Source organism: Colius striatus, chromosome 14 (assembly GCF_028858725.1).
Source record: "Colius striatus isolate bColStr4 chromosome 14, bColStr4.1.hap1, whole genome shotgun sequence".
Taxonomy (NCBI): domain Eukaryota; kingdom Metazoa; phylum Chordata; class Aves; order Coliiformes; family Coliidae; genus Colius; species Colius striatus.
In genome coordinates this window covers 20,354,104-20,370,211 of record NC_084772.1, presented here as the reverse complement: position 1 = coordinate 20,370,211, position 16,108 = coordinate 20,354,104, and positions in this window count along the sequence as shown.

Genomic DNA, 16,108 nt, shown 5'->3' with positions numbered 1-16,108 from the left:
CTCCTGTTAACCCCCCTGCAGGCTCCCACCAGCTCTGCCTCCTGCTCACCCCCCTGCAGGCTCCCACCAGCTCTGCCTCCTGCTGACCCCCCTGCAGGCTCCCACCAGCTCTGCCTCCTGCTCACCCCCCTGCAGACTCCCACCACTCCTGCTGACCCCCCTGCAGGCTCCCACCAGCTCTGCCTCCTGCTGACCCCCCTGCAGGCTCCCACCAGCTCTGCCTCCTGCTGACCCCCCTGCAGGCTCCCACCAGCTCTGCCTCCTGCTGACCCCCCTGCAGGCTCCCACCAGCTCTGCCTCCTGCTCACCTCACCCCATTGCCAAAAAAACCCAACTGAAAGAAATCTGGCTTCCTTTTTTTGCCCATCCTGCTCTGCTGGTTTTGGCCTGGCTCTTCCCCCCCAGCCCTGAAGGAGCTGATGACTTTCACATCTGCTGCCACATCTGTTTTAGCCATCGGGTCCCAGCACGGTGATAACTTCAGCTGGGGATGGGAGCCCTCAGGCAAAGCCTGGCCTGGGGAAGAGGGAGGGGGGAGAAACTTCCTCCAAGAGCCTTTCACTCCAGGAGGAATTAAGTGTGAAGGAAAGTGGGGTGGGGGGGAAGCAGCTGGGTGTCTCCCAAGGGGCTCAGAGCCCTTTGGAGGTGATAAATCCCAGCTGGGGCTTTAGGTGTTGAGGATGCTGGTTGCACCCAGCTGGGCTCCTTCCAGAGCATTGGTTTTGTGGGGCCAGGGAGCACTTGGTGAGGCTGCAAGGGCTGCTTGGCTGGTGAGGGTGCAGTGATGTCACTGCAGCCTGTGGCCCCAGCTGCATCCCTCCTACAAATCCATGGCTTCCAGGCCTGGGCTTTGCCTGAGGGGGATCCAACAGCACTTGGCAAAAAGGCAAATAACCCCTGGCCCTGGATTAAAGCTCTCCTGGGTTGGTATGGCTGCTGGGGTGGCTGGGGGCTGTCCCCAGGCTGCAGGGGGTAAGGGCTGGGGTCCCAGGGCACTGCTGGCTCTGGGCCAGGACCCTGAAGGCAGCAGAATGAGCTCCTTTGGCTCACCTGAACAAGTTGTGGTGGAGGCAGGAGGACTGAGTCTCCATCCCTGTGATGCTGAGGTGTTGAGGACAGTGGGTAACATTCCCTCTGGCTGCTGCATTAAGCCAGGGAAGGTCTCTCCTGTAGCTGTCATGCTTTCAAGCCATGCAAACCTTTCCCCTTGCCTCTCTTCATGCTGCTGAGCTCCAGCCTGGCCAGCTCCAGGTGAGTCCTGCCCAGAGCTCCCACCCCCTCCATGGGCTCCCAGCCCTGCTCAGCTCCAGTCCTCCCTTTCCCTTCCCCTTGGAGGCTGCACCAGCCTTTCATTTCCCTCTCCTCCTGTGCTGCAATAAGCCTTTTCAGGCAAACATTAAAGCCTTTGTCTGCTTGGGAGCGGGGAGCAGACCATTTAGGAGGAATTAGTGGTTACATTGAAAGGGGAAAATAAGGGCTCCTGGGTTAAATGCACTTTAAATGTCTTAATAATTGCGATTGGCCAACTCGTTCCTCCCTGGAGCCAAAAGCCTGTAATATGGGAAGCTTTTGCTCTAATCAAGAGCAGCACTGATACCTTCTGTAGGAAGCCACATAGGATGGAGAGAATGATTTGTGGGAGCTCAGCAGGCAGAGCTGCCTCTCTGGCAGCCCCCTGCAGCCAGCCAGCCCCTCCAAACCTGCTGCCTGGGGCTCATGTGCCCTCTCTCTCCCACTCCATCCCAGGCAATGAGTCCCCATGGCACCTCTATGAAGCAAGGGTGACCCTTCCCTTGGTGGTGTGAGCCTCCCCCAGGGTGCCCAGGTTGTGCCCCTGCCCGGGCAGCACCGTGGAGCCCCAGCAGCCGTGGTGATGCCGGCGGGGAGCCTGGCAGTGCCATCCAGGTGGCTGTGAGAGCCCCTGTGCAGACACATCCCGGCTCCCTGGCTCCAGCCCCTGCCTGGCCACGTCATCCATCAGCCATGACAAGCTCCTTTAGCAAGGAGCCTTTGTTGGCACCCTGTGCTGAGCTGGGGAAGGAGGAGGGGGGGTGGGGGGAGCGTGGAACTCGCTGGCTTGCGGCAGACCTCCAAGGCGAGAGCATCGGCCCCTGGCAAGGAGCAGCCCCCTTGCTGCCAGCAGCCAGGGGAGGGAGGTTAAAAGGTGCAGCTTGGAGGAGGTTAAAAGCAAAGCAGCTTTTAATTTATAACGTGGCCGAAGGAGAAATTGTGGCCAAAAAAGATAAAGCTGCTGGAAGAGCTGGAATTGTGCAGCCACCGAGACTCCAGGGGGAAAGCCCTGGAATGTGTGTGTGCAGGGCTGAGCTCGGCTCTGCCCCCTCCCTGGGGCTGCCCCAAGGCCCCTCTGCAAGAGCAGAGTTGCAGCAAGATGCAGGGAGGCAGGTGGTGATGCCCGAGGGTGCAGATGCACTCAGGCAGCTGCAGAGGGCCTGGGAGCGCTGGGGTGCAGGTCTGCTCCTGCCCTCACCCCCACGGGAGCTTCTGGTGATGAAGCAGAGCCATCAAAACCCCTCTAGGTGGGGAAAACATCCCCAGGAGGGAGTGGAAGCACTCTGTCCCTTGCTGGGAGGAATGGGGTGGAATGCCCCTGGAAGGCTGGAGCTGCTGCTGCCTGTGCCACCTCCCTGGGCTGTGCCATCTGCTCTGTGCTGGGAGAGCTGGCTGGAGCCTTTGCAGGGCTCTGGGGGCAAAAAAGGGACAGATGTTGCCAGCACACCATGCAGTGCTGCAACAGCCAGCCCCTGAGCATGCTCTGTGGGAGCCAGTCCTGTCCCCTCTCTGTGCTGGGCTGTGGGTCTCCTTGGACTCATCAACAGCAGCAGATGTGGCTCAAAGGAGAAGGGGAATGCTGCAAAGTACAGAGCCTGGGAGGGATTTATCTCTGGGCCCCTGGCAGGACAAGGAATCATCACAGGATCAGCCCATGGCTCCATCCTGCCCAGGGCTCTCTGCAGAGCCTTCCTGCCCTCCAGGAGGTTTACACACCCACCCAGGAGTCCCTGTCTGCTGAGGGAAGCTTAGCACAAGACACTGTTTGCTTTCCTCTGAGTGAGTGGCTCTGATCCCCTCTCCTGGGCATGAGCTGGAGAGGGTGGCTGTGCCCAGGCTGGTGGAGCAGGGCTTGGGCAGGTCCAAACCTCCTGCTCCCTGGCTCTGTCTGCATGGATGGATGCTCTGACCCAGTTATTGGCTCTTTGCTATTGCAAACTCCAGCCAGGCATGAAAACTGGAGCTGGGGCTCCCTTGACAGAGACACAGGAGCTTTTGGGGTGTTTTCCACACAGGGCTGGAGCAAGCTCAGCTGTGTAGCCCTACCCAGCCCCTTCCCCTCTCAGTACAACATCACCCAGGGCATCTAGAGTGGTGCCAGCCTGTCCAGAGCTAGTTGGGGTTCCTGCCACTTCATCTCCCTGATTTCTGCTTTTCATGGTTCATTTCCCTTCCCCATCACCTGGGAGACAGGACAAGAAGCTGCCTTCATTCCTTCCCATGCTATTTGTAATGGCAAATGTTACACCTGCAGCCTCTCAATGGGAAGGAGGGGAAAGCAACGGGGTTGGTTTGTTGTTGCCTGACATTGCCTCCCCACAGGGAATGGAGGCAAAAGCCAGGGTCAGCAGCCAGACTCTGCAGGCTTTGTTTGTGTGAAGATGAGCAGCAGCCCCCAGGATGGCACAACCCTGCTGTCAGGGCACAGAAGCCTGGGATGCTTCCCTTTGGGATGTGGTGTGGGCTGCTCCAGGGTTTTGCTCCCAGCCTGGCTATGGGAAGCAATGCTGGTGAAATAAGGCAGCCCCTTGTTCCTGTGGATGCTTGGGGAGCACAAGTGGTGGCTCAGAGCTTTTGGCTCCAAGTGACAGCCCCTAAAAAGGGATTTTCTCCCTTAGCTTCTCTGGCTGCTCAGGACCATGCACTTGGCATCGTGGCCAGGCCTGAGTGCAGCTTTGCACAGCATGACAGAGCTCCTGGGGTGGAGGAGACTCTGCTAAACTCAGGGAGGAGGGAGTGAGGTTAGTTCATCCTCTAGGGAGAAAATGCTGATTTTTTCCAGTGCTTACAGGGGAATGTGAGAGGGAGTATATATTTCCCCTTCTCCCCCCCTTCCCTTGCACACACAGCTTCCAGCAGCCTCCCTGCCAGTGAGGAGCTTCTTTCCCTGCCTCCCCTCCAGATCAAAGCTGAGGGCTGCCTGGGCTGTGTTCAGCTGGGCTTTAATACAATAAGATTACAAGGAGCTAAAGGGGTGTATTTGCCACAGCTTCCCTGCTCCACTGCTTCACCTTCCTTATTTGCTTGGAGTTATTTAGGAGGGGGGGAAAACAAAGGAGTAAAGCAAGGGCTGAGCCCCCTCCCTCATTGCCACTGCTGTGTCATTAGTGTTACAGCAAAACCACTGATATCATCACTGGAACAGGAATCCTCAAGCCCCTGGTCTGGGAAACAAAAGGGATATTCCTCCCATGGCTTTGTTGGTGTGGGAATACCCAGAGCCCAGCTCAAAGCCCTGTCAGGCAGATGTTGTCAGCCTGCCTAGGTCCTGGCTCCTGAAATCCCATCCCTCTTGCTTCCAGGCTTCCCACACGATGGAGGTTTGCCCTTGGTTAGCAGGAGGAGGATACAGCTCCTTTCCCCTGCATCCACCCTCAGGAGCCTGACTGGGAGCAGGCAGCAGAGGAGATGTCTGTGGGTGAGCTGGGGAGGCAGTGGTGGGCAATGTTCCTTTCCCTGCCAGAGGCTTGTTTTGCTGCTGAAAGAGCTGTATGCTTTTACCCAGAGTAAGGAACACCTCAGAGCTTTCCTGCAGCAACAAACCCCAGCGGGTGCAGCCCCAGGAGGTTGCCTGTGGCCCAGCACAGCCACTTATTTCATGATCAAATTGAAGTGACTCATCTGAGGTCTGTTTGGAGCCCCAGCCAGCTCGCAGGCACCGCTGAGCTCTGCCCCAACCCTTCCAGCTCCAGCCTAAGCTTTGAAATGGCAGCTCTGGGACAGCGGGTACCAATCCTGCTGGGGAGATGAAAGGGGATTTGCCATTTTCAGTTTGAACTGCTGCAAGTTCTGCTTTTTTGGCACGTTGTCAGGGCCCTGCACGGCGGGGAACTTCCCCTCGCTCTCCCCCAGGCACGGGCTGCTGGCTTCAGCACGGTGTGTGTGGAGCTGCCTTAGCGAAAGACAGAGGCTCTGCCAGATGGGAAACGTGGCGTTTCTGCAGCCCTTGTTAAATAATTTCTAATCTCTCATGTGCTGCCCTGGACCACAGAGCTCTCATTTGTTAAGGTGTGGTGGCAGGAGCCGCCTGGGCGCTGCTCTGCTGAGCATCACTCGTGCGGTGCCGCCTGCCCCAGGGCTGCAAACACCTGCTCTGAGGCTCCTGGCTCCTCATCACATGCAGCCAGCCCGCTGTTTTCCCACTGCTTGGGCTGTGGGGGATGGCAGCAGGGAACATTTACCTTCAGATCTGGCTGGGTTATGGTTCTGCAGGCTGTGATTTCCCCTCGTGTCTGGGCGGTTTATGGCCGTCAGGGTACCCACAGATGCTCTTGCTGTCTGCACAACTGCTAAGAGACGGTTATTTGTTGTAAAAGGAATTGGTCCATGACTTTAATCCCGTGGAGCTTCTAGCTTTGCCACTGTACAGCAGTAAGGACTTCCCCAGCTTAGCACTGAGCTCTCTTTAGGGGACAAAAGGGAACTCATTTACTTTGCACCAGGCTGCCTCCCCCCTGCTCCGCGTTGCCTCTGCTGCTCTGGTCCTTCCTCACCCCATTGCCCCGGGGTTTCTCCTCCTTTCCCTCCCTGCTCTTGCATTTCTGCACTTGGCTTTGCTGCAGGCAGCTGGCAGCGTTGGGCAACAGAGCTGTCTGCTCCTTTCTGCCTGCTCCTCCTCCTCCTCCTCTTCCTCCTATTGCCTTTGCTTCCTCTCTGGCCATGCCTCCCAGTTGCTTTGCACTAATCCCTCTGCCACCACGCTCACATCTCCTTCCCAGGGGGTTTCAGCTCCCTTGAGCCTGGCAGCATGCAGGCATCGCTCTCTCCATCTTCCATGTGCCTTCCCCAGTGCTGAAACCCATCTGCTGCTGACTCACCCCAAGCTCTTCCCCAAACCACCCCCCTCAATGTGCCCAGCACCAGCCCCACAGCTCCCTCCAGCACCATCCCGTCTGCTTGCTTGGATCAAGCCTCAAGTCTCTCCCTCCAGAGCTGCCTCTGACCTCCAGAGAGGCTGCTGCAGCATCTGGCCCCTCTCTGCATCCTCCCATTCCCCTCCCCCTGCCCCCTGCCAGGCACCAGCCACTGTCTCTCCCCCTTGCACACATCCTGCTGAGCCCCTGGCGAGCTGTGGTGCCAGGAGCCGTTAGTGGGAATGTCTTGGCCACCCTCCTGCACTTGGAGGTTCACACCCAACGTGCCCGTGCTGGCACCCGCGGCTCTGTCTGGGCTGCTGCGTGGGTGGTGGGGAGCAGGTTCAGAGAGCTTCCCTTTAGGGGAAGGAGAGGGAAAGAAAAAGGCATCCCTTGGGGATTGTTCAGCTATAAAGCTGCTGTTTCTTTTCCATGGGCCCTGTGATATCCCACTCTGGCACAGCAGCAGTGGGTGAGGGGGGAGTGTGGGACCCCCAGAGCATCCCCCTTGCTGCGGCCACCCGAGCACCCTTTCCCCACTGGTGAGGGTGGCCTGAGGTCCCTAAACTGTGCAGGAGGAGGCTGGGCTACATCTATCCAGGCATTTCAGAAAGGTTAAAGGTTTGCCTATGCATCCCAACCTCTCCTTGGGTGTGCTGCTGCCTTCTCCCCCCACTGTCTGGGAGCGCTGGCCTTGGGGGGATGCTGATGGGTGCCAGCAGGGAGGGCTGGGGATCCCCTCTGCCCTGGCTGGGAGGGAGGAGATTTGGGCTGGGTTTTATAGGAACTGGCTGTCACAGAGCTGGTTTGAAGAAAAACCCCACATAGCATTGGGCTGGATCCCTGTTCTCTGGGACTTTCCCTCCTGCATTTGTCAGTGTCAGCAGGAGTAATTTCATAACTATGCTGGGAGCAGGGGTGGGGACTTCACCCAGACTCTACGTCAGTGTAAACAGCCCTAATTGGTGCTGGAGCCTCATAATTCCAGGATTTCCACCCCCTCCCCCTGCCCCTGTGCATCGAGGAACTCTGCAGTGCCAAGGCACAGCGCGTTTTCATTCATAAACCCTGGGGGAAGGGGCTGGGGGAGCAGCTTTTCTTGCCTGGGGATGCTTTTTCTTCCCACCTTCCCCAGCCTTGCTTCTCACTTTGTGAAAGCAGCCTTGGAAATGTGCACATGTTCAATGGTGTGAGTGCTGGGGAGAGAAATGCAGTCATTTACTGCTCCAGGGGCTGCCTGACAGCCCTTGGGAGCCTTTGCCTTCTCACACTCATTTGATGGGCTGGGAGTGTATTGTAGGGCTGGAACCATGTGGGTTCATCAGACCCTGTCCTGCCTGCACCCAGTGTGGGGGGCTGTGAGGTGGGGATGGGTGCAGGTGGATCCTCTTGGGCTTGAGGGGATGTTTGTATTTGTGGTGCTGGGAACCAGCTGGGATGGGGTCAGCATCCAGAGGTAGCAGAAGGTCACAGAACTGAGAGCATCCACCTCCCATCCACAGCCAAATCTCTCTGCCCTGGTGCAAAGATGAAACCACCCAGGAAATCTGCACCCCTGGATGGGCCTGGAAAGTCAGGACAAGGCTGTGCATGGGTGGTTGCATCCCAGGGCACTGGCCAGCTCTGGCTGATGGATCCTCTGTGGGAGGGTGCTGAGCTTGCACCTTGCAGAGCTGAGGGTGATGCTCCTTTCCCTAGATGAGTGTTCTCTTGCAGCCCCTTCTCCTGCAGCCTCCTTCAGCTCCTGAGCCCCAAACCAGGCAAAGTGGGCAGGTCCTGGCACGAGCTCAAGCAGACATTGGTTGCCCACTCCTCCTCTGCATCCAGGAGGGCACAGGGATGGGATGTGCCTGTGACTCTTGTGGGACTCAGCTTTTCCCATGGGTGTGGAGGTTATTTTTTCCAAGGGGCTTGCAGGAGGAACTGTTTGGCTGGATTGTGTTTCTCAGCCTCCACTGTGCAGGATTTGCAACCTGGCTGAGGTGGCAGAGGCTGGATGGTGAGCTGAGGCAGAGGAAGGGGCTGGGGGCTGCCAGTCACCCACTTGCATTAAAGGGTCTTTCCATTCTATAAAATGAAGCTTGTAAAAGCAAAGCAACAGCCCAAGTTGGCAGCAGCCAGGACAGTTACACTCGGCTGCAATCACCCCTGGCAGCTGCCACATGCCCCTGCCCCACAGCCAGGATCAGCAGCCTTGGGATGTGGTTTGGTGAGATGCTGCTTGCTGTGAGGGAGGGTTCTGGGGGAGTCCCAGGGATGGCAGTGTCCCTCCTGCTTCTCCTTTTGATGCTGGGAGACTTGGTGGCTGCAGTGTAGTGTGTAGGAGGGATTGCAGCCCCTTGTCTGCGCTGCTGTTTCACTTCTGGTGCCCAGAAATAGACTGGAATCCTTCCCCCTGCTGCCCCTCTCCAAGAGCTGAAGTGAAATCCAGAGGAAATCAGCCACTGTAGCCACATCTGTGGCCCAGCCCTGGGGGCTGCTGCTGAGACCCTCCATCCCCGTGACTCCCTCCTGTCACAGCTGCCTGGGAGGCCCTGGGGATGCAGGGAGGGATGCTGGAGCAGGGGATTACCCCCCAAAACCTCCCATGGGGATTTTGTTGTGGATGCATACCCCCCTTTCAGCATCTCTTGACACTGGGGGCAGAGTCAGTCTTTGCTCCCCATGCCCCCTCCATCCTGGGGGAAGGACCTGCCTGCTCATGCAGTGAAGCTGAGTGGGAGCAGATGTCCCCACCAGGGTCTGAGTTTTTGGCTTCTGCAGTCTGACCAGCCCCATGCTCACTGGCACCAGGAGAGCTCTCAGTCTTCCATAGGGCACCATCAGGTCACATTTCCCTCTGGGTGCCAAGAGGAGAAATACTGACCCTGCCAAGGAGCCTTCCCATGAGACAAGGCGTTAAAGGCACTGCAGGAGCTGAGGATGTCATCTCTCCTTTGCCAGGCTGCTGCTGCAGAGGAGGCAGTTGGGTCCCAGCTGGTTGGTTGAGGATGTGTTGGAGGGATGAAGCTCACAGCCCTGCTGGCATCAAGTGGGTGTAATGGGAGCTGACCACAGGTCTGGGCAGGAGATCCCTCAGTCCCCTGGGGCCAGACTTGTCCTTAGCTCTGTGATGGGGCCTGGCTGGGTGCAGGCTTGGGCTGCAGCCACCTCTGTCCTGGCACGTTGCTTGTAGCAATAGCTGGGACCTGCTTGGGCAGGAAAATCCCATTTCCATGGTGGGATTTGCTGGTTTCTCCCCAAGGCAGTTGCTGCCCTGGAGCCATGGTCTGGCCATCCCACAGCTCCATGGCTGGTGTCCCCATCCCCAGAGACTGTGATGACAGCCAAGGGAGGGACCCCAGCCAGCCCTGGGGGCTGTGTGAGGGTCAGATCCCTCCTTGGCAGCACGTGCCCTGGGCTGGCAGCTGAGGTGTTTCTGTGGTGTGAAAGGCCAGATGTTTATTTCAGGCATGTTTTAGCCCCTCTCAGCTGTGCCATGGGAGGGGAAAGTCCCAGCAAAGGCAGTGAGTGGGATCTGAGTGTCCTCAAGTGGGACCAGTGGCTCCTGGGCTGGCTGGGCCCTGGGGTCCATGTCATTCTGCTGCCCATGCCACCCTGCTCCCAGTGTCACCCTGCTGCCTATGTCACCCTGTGCCCCATGTCACCATGTCCCATGTCACCCCGTGTCTCATGTCACCCTGTCCTATATCACCCTGCTGCCCATGTCACCCTGTTCCCTGTGTCACCCTGCTCCCCATGTCACCCTCCTGCCTGTATCAGCCTGTGCCCTGTGTCACCCTGCTCACCGTGTCACCCTGCTGTCCATGTCACCCTGCTGCCCGTGTCACCCTGCTGCCCGTGTCACCCTGCTCCCCGTGTCACCCTGCTGCCCGTGTCACCCTGCTCCCCATGTCACCCTGCTGCCTGTATCAGCCTGTGCCCCGTGTCACCCTGCTCTCTATGTCACCCTGCTCTCTATGTCACCCTGCTCTCTATGTCACCCTGCTCCCCATGTCACCCTGCTGCCCATGTCACCCTGCTCCCCGTGTCACCCTGCTGCCTGTACCAGCCTGTGCCCTGTGTCACCCTGCTCCCCGTGTCACCCTGCTCCCCGTGTCACCCTGCTGCCCGTGTCACCGTGCTGCCCGTGTCACCCTGCTGCCCGTGTCACCCTGCTGCCCGTGTCACCCTGCCCTCCTGGTGCCCGTGGCCCCGTGGCCGTGCTCGCAGCCGGTGGGGGGCAGGGAGCAGCTCGCTGTGCGTCGGAAGCGCCGTAAATCAGGGCGATGTCTCTCTCAGAAGGGCTTCCAGCCAGGGCCAGAAACACGCTGCCTTGGGCCAACACGACATCCACGGAGCTCCCCGGCCGGCGCGCGGCTCGGCGGCTCCCTCGCATCCAGCCAGCACTCAACAGCTGATAACTTTCTTTCCCCCCCCGCTCCCCCAGCTTTTCTTCCAAGAGTCGAGCTGTTCTTCGAACTCAAGGGCTTGCAAAGGCCAACAGCTGAAAACCCAAGAGGTAGGCTTTTGTGAGCTGGGTGGTTCAATGGTTCCAAAGCAGTTGCTCTGGGACCCCCGTCACGGACCAGCCTCCCGCAGCAAGCTGAGCCTGGGAACTCTAGAAACAACCCTTGATTTGTACTGGCCACAAGGGCTCTCACTTCTTTTGGGGTGATGGGGGGGGGGGAAGGTAAAAAAGCCACAGCCCTTTGAGGACAATGAAAGTTCTTTAAGCCACAGTCACCCCCCTCTGCTCTTCACAGCGTTCTCCCACCAGCAAGGTTAGGAAATGGTGTTTTACGTCACTTTGGCTGCCAACCCTTGTGAGAGATGCTGGGTTTGAGACAAAAGAGCTGGGAGGGCTCTTCTGAGCTCACCTCAGCAGCAGATGGAGTCATTTCATAAAGAGGTTTAGCAAGGAGCTTGGGCTAAAGAAAGTGGCATGGGGGGAAAAACCCCTGGGCAATGGATGCCCTGGTCGTGTTGCTTTGTGCTGAGGTGCTGCTCAGTGTGTCCTTGGGACCCTCAGGGAAGGGTGACCTTTCCAGGACGTTTGCAGCTGGTGTGTTTCGATGGGGAAAAGGGCAAATTGGGGGTTTTACTTGAAACTTGCCAATGTTTCATCACTGCCAACCTGGTGCTTTCATCCCCAGGTGACAGCAGCGTGGCAGGGGGCACGGGGTATGTGACAGGGCTGGGACCACCCTGAGTGCAGGAGGGCTTTTCCAGCTCACTTCTTGGGGTGTCTCTGAGCCCTGCTGGTGTTTGCAGCAGGGTCCAGCTGGTGTCTTTATCCTGGCTGCCCACTGTGTCCTTCCACAAGTGTGGCTGCATGGCAGAAGCACATCTCTTGCCACAGCCGGAGCTTGACCATACACAGGTATCTGACAGCGTTTCAGGCTGGGATAGCCGCTTCGATGCTCTGCCCTCCTCATCTGCAGCTTCTCTGGCTACATTGAGCCTGTGGGATTTGGGGACCCCTCTGTGCATGGGGGCTCTGGCTGGCAGGGGTTCCTTTTGGCATCCTCACCGCTGCTGCTGGTAGCCAGGACCACCACTGTCGCAGGTGAGCTGCTGGCGGCAGAGCAAGCCGGGAGCTGCTTCCCCCCTCCTCCCCTCCCTCCCTCCCTCCCTCGCTCCCTGCAGAGCCTTTGGACAAATAAAGTTCGGAAAAAATCCCGAGCTGGAGCTGCTGCCTCCTTGTGCAAGAGGTTTAAAATAGGCCAGGCTGTTCCCGGCCGGCGGCAGCCAGCTGGCCCCGCAGCCACCCCGCTGCAAAACAGCCGCAACAATAGAGCTGCAGCCCGGGCTCTGGCAGAGCTGGGACGTGACCTGCTGCCACCCCAGCCCCCTGCACGGCCCCCCAGCAAACACGGGGCTCCCCAGGGCACGATGGGGATGGGAGGGAGGTGTCTGCCTTGGTGGTGGAGGTGGGATGGCAAGAGGGGGGAAGAGAGGGACCAGCACTAGGGGGCTGGGGCGTGCAGAATGATAGCATTGCAGAGTCGTGGGGGCTGGAAGGGCCCTGCAGAGCTGCTGCAGCCCCAGCCCCTGCTCAAGCAGCTTCCCCTGGCTCAGGGGGCACAGGAACGTGTCCAGCTGGGGTTGGAAACCTCATGGAAGGAGCCTCCACACCCCCCCTGGGCAGCCTGGGCCAGGGCTCCCTCACCCCAGCACCAAAGGACTTTCTCCTCCTGTTCTAGTGGCACTGCCTGTGTCCCAGCTTTTGTCCATTACCCCTTGGTCCTGTCACTGGAATCTACAGAACAAAGTGTCTCCCCATGCTGCTGACACCCATCCTTTAGGTACTTGCAAGTGTTGATGCCGAGGAGCATCCCTTGCCATGGCATCTCCCCAGCAGGATCCCACTGCCCCTATGGTATCTCCCCATGGTTTTGGAGCACAAAGCAGTGCTGCTGGCCAGCAGCCCAGGGGGAAGCGGGCCCCAGGTGGGCTGGACAGCGAGGTGCCGTGGGCTGGGGCTGCATCCCCCCTGGTGCCTTTCTCACTCCTTCGGGGCCAGGAAGGGCTGCATTGTAAGACAGCCTGCCAGGATTTCCTGCGGCAGCCCTGGGGCAGGATGCGGCCCTGCTCTGGCTTCCAGGGGAACCTGCAGCCTGCCTGCACGCTGGGCTTGCCTGGGGACCCTCCTTGGCAGCAAGCTCAGGTGCTTATGGCCCTGCTAATCCCAAAGGGACTCGGGGAGGTGGGGGTCCCATCGTCCCCAGCCTGATCCAGCACAGCCAATGGGTTCATTCCCCATTCTGGCCCAAAAGTGGGGTGTAAAGGAGGCAACGGGGTCCCCAGCACAGGCAGCTTAGCTCATGTGTGCTCCTAAAGGTGATTCTTGGGCATCCTTGGCAGTCTCAGGGCCTGATGTGCCAGTGAGAGCTCGATCAGGCACGAAGCAGGAGGTTCCCTCAGGGCAGAGCCTGAAGTGCAGGCACTGCCATGCAGCATGTGAGGCCCTGGGCAACAGGGACTGGGGACATCACCCCAGCCCAAGCCTGGAGACGTCGCCCCAGCCTGAGCCTGCAAACACAGGGAGCACCCCATCACCAGCCCTGGCTTGGTTTTGTCCCTGCCCAACACAGCTGGCATCTGCTTTGCTTCCCCTGGCCGCTCTGCTCGGGTTCTTTCTGATCTTCCTTGCAACATAACCTGGGAAAGCAGGAGAGCTCCAGCAGCACCACATCAGTCCAGAGGCTGGGCATCAAGTGAAACCTGCCTGAGGGGTGCAGGGTCCTGGCCTGGCACTGGCACTGCTCCCGTCCTCTGCACCCGCTCCCTCCCGCACCCAGGAGGGCCGTTGCTCAGCGAGAGCATTAATGCTTGTGTGCAACTTGCCTCCAGAAGCTCGGCACCTTGGCTGGGAGGAGGAGGAGGATTTGGCAGCTGAGAGCAGGGGGATTAGCAGAGATTTGTTGGATCTCAAGGAGAGAGAGGTGCTGAGTGTTATTTGCCAGCGTAGGTCCCCTCTGCGGCGGGGAAGCCTGGAGGATGCTGCCCGTCCGCTGCAGCACCTGGGGCCTGCCAAGAGGCTCCATGACTTTCTGCACGGGGTACTCTGTGTGTCAGTGCCAGGGGGAGATGCCACAGAGGCAGCTTTTGGTTTGCATGGTTCTGGAGAGGTGCTGCAGGCTCCTGGCTGGCACAGCCGGGGTGGTTGGGGGTGTACGTGTGCCCGTTGCTCTGGGAGGATGGAGCTCCATGGGGGCAGGGTGAGAGGCTCCAAACGTGATGCTCCTTAAGATGGGCAGGAGGTTACCACCAGCTTGGGTTTAAGCTGAGCCCTGAGCTGGTGCTAAACTGCCCTGAGGAGCCCAGCCCCTCCCCGGCAGGGTGCAGGGATGGGGGTGAGCTCCTAACCCGGAGCCTGCAGCATCTTGTGTAACAAGGAGCGAGCATCAAAGGGAAATGCCTGAGCAAAGCAATAACCCACGCTAACAACAACAAAAAAACCCCTCTCCCCTTTCATTTCCCTCCCTCCCCTCTTGACCTTGAAGAATGCTGGAAGGTGTCATGTCATCAGCATTTCCCAGCCGCTGGGAGCAGAGGGGGGCGGGAGGGGGGAGGATTTTTTTCTTCCTTCGGGGCACCCTGCCAAGAATAACAGCCGACTCCAGCAGGTCGGCACAGGAAGGGAACGGCTGGAACCTGATTTGCAGTCAGACTCTCCCAGAGCCAGAATGAGTTTTATTGAAGAGGTCTCCAAGGAGGCACAAACCTTTCCCCAAAAAAGAGGAGGATGGGGGGGGGGGGGGGGGGGGGGAAGAAGAGGCTTCCTGATGAAGCTGTGTCTACTATGTATCTTAAAAAGCCAACAAGATAAACTTGCTTTTATGTTGCTGGTGTTGAGTTCTGGCAGAGGTGGGAGTGAGGAATGGGGAGAGGCCAGGGATGGGGTGCACTGTGATTGGGGTTACCCTTGGATGAAGGCATCTTTGCTGTGTCTCTGTCCAGTGCATCCCTCAGGGTGGATGCATTGGGCACGAGCCAGAGGCAGACACACTGATGCAATTCCTCCCAGGAAGGGGCTGTTGCTTGACTGGGAGACAACTTGGGCACAGGGCAAGAGGTTCAGTGTCCCCATCATCACTGGTGTGACCATGCTGCTTGTTAAGCACCTGGAGGCTGGGAGGGTCCCCAGGGCAGAGATTGCTGGGGCTGGAGGGGCTGAATCCATGATGGAAACCCACCTCTTGTTGGGTGATTAGCAGGACACAGGGATGTATGGTACAGGAGCTGGAAGAGGAGAAGGTGCCTGGTCCATGCAGGAGGACAGAGGGCTTTGTGGCTGCAGAGGTACCTGCCAAGGTGGGGATGCGGCTCTGGGGGCTGATGGTGCCTCTTGATGGGCATGGGAGGAGAAGGGCTCAGTACAGGGAAGGGCTGAGCTGTGGATGTGGGAAATTGGAGTCTTGCATCCAGTTCTGGGATTCCCAGCTCAAGAGAGACAGGGAACTGCTGGAGAGAGGCCAGTGCAGGGCCACCTGAGGGGACGAGTGCAGTGCTGAGGTGATGGAACACCTGTGAGGAGGAAAGGCTGCAGCCCTGGGGCTGTTCAGCCTGGGGAAGGGAAGGCTGAGCTCAGGGGGACCTCAGCTATGCTGATCAATCCCTAAAGGCTGGGTGTCAGAAGGATGGGAAGACACTTTCTGTGGTGGCCAGTGACAGGACAAGGGGTAATTGGCACAAGCTGGCACACAGGCAGTGCCCCTGGCACAGGAGGAGAAAGTCCTTTGGTGCTGAGGTGAGGGAGCCCTGGCCCAGGCTGCCCAGGGAGGGTGTGGAGGCTCCTTCCATGAGGTTTCCAACCCCACCTGGACACATTCCTGTGCCCCTGAGCCAGGGAACCTGCTTGAGCAGGGGCTGGGGCTGGAGCAGCTCTGCAGGGCCTTTCCCACCCCACCACTCTGGAGTTCTGTGATTTCAGAAGCTCAGGCTCATATCCCTGAGCATTAGCCCCTTTGCCTCAGTTTCCCCAGATGTGATGACTGTGTCCTGTGTCCAAAGGGATGTCTATAGCAGGTGATGGGATGCAGCCCCATGCAGAAAAGGTGATGAGCTCCTACTTTGTCCCTGCAGCAGCCCCTTTCCCCTGCATTAGCACTTGCCACAGTGGGGCCTGACCCTGCATGGGCTGCACTTACCACAGGCACAGCCACAGGCTTCTGCCGCGTTACTGCCAATACAAATCTTTCCAATGCAGAAGTTTCTCGCCCTTGGGCTGCAGAAGGAACAGAGGATTCCTGATCCTGCATTTAGCAATCTGCCTTCAAAAAAAAAAAGCAAGCAAACACACCCTGTCCATCACTTGGCCACCCAAAGACACAGGAGAACCTCCCAAACAACCACTTCCACCAATTCTTAGAGGGAAGACACCAGCAGCAGCCTTTGATCTCCAGTCCCAGTGGTGAACCTGCTGAGCTGCCAGCCCTGCGTCTGCTCACTCCCTCCAAATCCTGCAAGATGTTCCACTC